The sequence below is a fragment of the Rhagoletis zephyria genome, unplaced genomic scaffold, assembly GCF_001687245.7.
Source record: "Rhagoletis zephyria isolate East Lansing unplaced genomic scaffold, Rhagoletis_zephyria_1.1 Rzeph_scaffold_04724, whole genome shotgun sequence".
NCBI classification, from domain to species: domain Eukaryota; kingdom Metazoa; phylum Arthropoda; class Insecta; order Diptera; family Tephritidae; genus Rhagoletis; species Rhagoletis zephyria.
Window position 1 is genome coordinate 41,065 of NW_016161807.1, and position 2,737 is coordinate 43,801.

General features: G+C 30.6%; 1 long non-coding RNA gene across 1 annotated transcript; it reads right to left on the bottom strand.

The window, feature by feature from the left end:
- Positions 1-2,113: 2,113 nt before the first annotated feature.
- Positions 2,114-2,691, bottom strand: LOC108371141 (uncharacterized). The gene is made up of 3 exons (XR_001848717.1): positions 2,547-2,691; positions 2,334-2,453; positions 2,114-2,231 (listed from the first exon to the last, which is right to left on the bottom strand). It is a non-coding gene; the product is annotated as an uncharacterized LOC108371141 (long non-coding RNA).
- Between the last annotated feature and the right edge of the window lie 46 nt (positions 2,692-2,737).

The following is a 2,737-nucleotide window of genomic DNA, read 5'->3' on the forward strand; positions in this document are numbered from 1 at the left end:
TGTCATTCAAAGTTGAATTAAGATGTGTTGGTATTTGAAAAAAAAAATTAAGACACGAATGACTTTTTTTGGACAGAAAATACACTTCTACTGAGATAAGTAAAAAATAGCACCAAAAATCTCATTATTACTATTCCGTTGAAAAATTTTTAAACATTTGTATGCAAAGTTTTTAAACTTAACCTGTTTTGTCATCTGAGGGAGCTTTTTTTCAAAAAGTTCTTTAAGAAACTATTTTCATTCATAATCCATTTATCCATTTTTGGAGGTATTTTCAAATCGGTCCAGCTTACTTAAATCTTAATATGTTTCCGAAATGTTTTGGTGGACGTCTTAAAATATAATAAATTTTGCCATCCTGACTGATGATGCAGTCTAATATACATACATGCTAATGTTGACGTTAATGTTGATTCTTATGTTAAAAAAAACAAATACAGTATGTAGTGTTCATGGAGAAATAATAGTTGTGTTTGTTTACTCATTTCCAGTAAAATCCAGTAAAAGTTTTTACGAATTTTCATGTTTTGGGGTTTTCGTACGAAAAAACTTGCAAAGTAGGGGAAATTGAAAGAGCGAAAAATTACAGTTGAAGTTGTAAGTTTTTACTGGATTTTACTGGATAAATATTTGCTTGTAAGAATTTGCCAGTATGAAAAACAGCTGATCGCATATTGCTGGATGCAGTTTAAACTAATAAGGATACTGTTTATTTGTTTTTATTGTTGAAATTGACAAAATAAACCTATTTAAATATAAAATATATTGTTTTATTAGGAATTAGGTGCGAATAAACAAGCAATTTATCAGCTGTTCATGAAACTTGCAAATTATTACTGGATTTGCGTTCGCGTACTTTTTTGGATACTTTTTCTATGAGAGCGAATTCTCAGAAATTAAGTTACTGGAGAGTTTCTGGCAAGTTACTGGATAATTTGTAAACAAACACATCTAATGTAGGCAATTATGTATGCAGAGTCGTTTATGTTGCCACAAGAAGCAACTAAAATTGCTGTTAGCACTTACATTTGTATATGCATATTTATGTATGTATGTATATAATTACGCATCCCAGCAAAACCAGCGTGACCAAAACTCCAACATAAACGCAAATTTTATGGTGTTACTAACACACCTGTACTAATTTTAGATTGGAGCGCCATCTACCCAATACACATAATAGGAGCGTTCCTTATCTCCCAGAAATAGTCAGAAAAAGTCCGAAGTAGTCAAATTTAGTCCAAAAAGCGTTCCTTAACTCGGAAATGACAGCAAAAATGAGAGAGCAACACTCGGTGAGAATGACTCTCATCAATCCGAAATAGTCAGAAGAATTTTTTCTGGAAAAATCCTGAAAAGTGTCAAACTCAACTGAATTTAAATTTACGGAAATTAAAGAATACGCAAAAAGTGAGAATAATCTAAAAAGTAAAAAAAGTGAATTGAAATTGGAAGGAGGCAAAAAATAATTGACATAGTAAGTGTTTATTGTGCTTGTGCTTGTGTGAATGTGTTTTGTGCATACATTTCCATTCTTATTTGACGTTAGCTTTGTTGTTGCAATTCTTTGGACTAAAAATTTGGTTTTTTGCGTTCCTTTACTTTTCCTGTTATTCTGTTTTAGTGAGCGCATTTTGCTTACGCTCTGGCATTTTGACACTTTTCAGATTTTAGTCCAAAAAGATAAGGAATGAACCTAATGACTTGAGAATAATATTTTTAAAAGCTTACAAATATAAGCGTTAAGCTTGAAAAATCCTTGAGAATCTATTAAAAAGGACAACAATTGTAGAAAAATCAAAACGGAACCTTTGTGATAATATTAATAGTGCAAGATTTCTATAAGGTTTTAAAATAAATTGTAGGATAATATTACTTGTAAGGTTTTGCCACAATTGTAAGGTAATATTACTATTTGTAAGCTTTTACAAACCATTGTACACTGAAAGAAAAGACGGGATGTTATTATTCACCATTTTATAACGTAAATTTTTAATTCATTTTCTTCTATAAATTTAAGGAAATTAAAATGTGTTTCATTTTAGTTTTCAATTCATAGGAGAAACATTTCTTGATTGTAAAGTATATATAAAATTAAGCACATTTATTTAAAGTTTTTTCACGTCTTTTGTAATTTCCACGTAGTTTAGTGCGATTTTTGGCAAATTGAAAGAAAATTCTAGTATCCTTTATTATTTGATCTTCACCAATACCGCATGATATAGCCGCATCTGTGAAATATAAAATTTCAGTTATAATTTTTGTAAATTTGTTAACATATGTATTTTTTTAATTCTTATTCGAATAGCTTTTGTTGTACTAAGATTGCGTACACTTTTTTTCGTTTCCGCCCCTTTCCAGCACAACTGTGGCAAAACTTCATCTATCAAAATTTTTTTCCAACAGTTTCTTACAAAGCTCGGTGCTTTGGCAACCACTGCAAATTCCGTCTCCTGATTCAAAAAAATAAAAAGGAAAGCATAAGTACATAAATAAATATATGTAGGTACTGCATACATGAAACCATTGCACATAGAAATACTTACAAAAGAAGAAAAAACTACGCCATTCCTTTGTAGAGTAGCTTCAAATGATAAGAATTGCTTTATTTCTTCAAAAGGTTGTGAAGGCATTACGAGGAGCTTAATTTTCGGGTTTTCTGCCCTAAACTCCTGCACCTCCTTGTGCAAACTTTGCACTTTATTAATCAACCTCAAGATCAACGGTTCGATTGCTT